Here is a 753-nt window from a genome sequence, read left to right on the forward strand (position 1 = left end):
CACTCCCCCAGATCCCTCTCAGCGGAGCAACAGTGTGACGTGGGGACAAACAGGCTCAACAAAGCATAAGAAACTTTCTTTTGAATATCACCTCAACTCTGTCGGGGAGTTGTGGCGCTCGCTCGCAAGAATTATGTGGAGGGGTTGGGGGGCTAGTCGGAGGGAGAGGAAGGGGGAGGGGGGTCGGTAAGGAAGGGGGAGGGGGGTCGGTGAGGAAGGGGGAGGGGGGGATCAGTAAAGTGGGGAAGAGATGGAGAAGCGAGGAGGGGGGAGAGGGGGAGAAGCGAGGGGAGGGAAGAGGGGGAGAAGCGAGGGGAGGGAAGAGGGGGAGACGAGAGGGGAAGAGAGGGCAGGCACTCAGGAGCCAATGAGGTGGGGGCTGACGAGACAGGGTCATGGCCGAAGATGGGGAGGGACCGCGGGGGGAGGGCCATGGGAGCCGAAATGGGGGTAAGGGATGGGGCCATGGGAGCCACGAGTGCGAGAGGGGGAGGAACCACGGGAGCCGATGGGAGGGAGAGGAGGGGGGGGAGGGGCATGGGGGTGTGGATGGCGGGACATTTATACCTGCCTGCTTCTCAGAGCCATGCCAGCTGTTATCTAATTCATGAGTGCGAGCATGAACGTTTACACAGCATCAATGGTGCACGGACGCGACTCACTCAGGTACTACACGTTGACACGTTGGTCTTTATTATCAGCCTCGCAAATGGGTGGATTTAAAGGTAATTTTCACTCACATGCACTCGCGCG

Source organism: Penaeus monodon, chromosome 25, assembly GCF_015228065.2.
Source record: "Penaeus monodon isolate SGIC_2016 chromosome 25, NSTDA_Pmon_1, whole genome shotgun sequence".
Taxonomy (NCBI): domain Eukaryota; kingdom Metazoa; phylum Arthropoda; class Malacostraca; order Decapoda; family Penaeidae; genus Penaeus; species Penaeus monodon.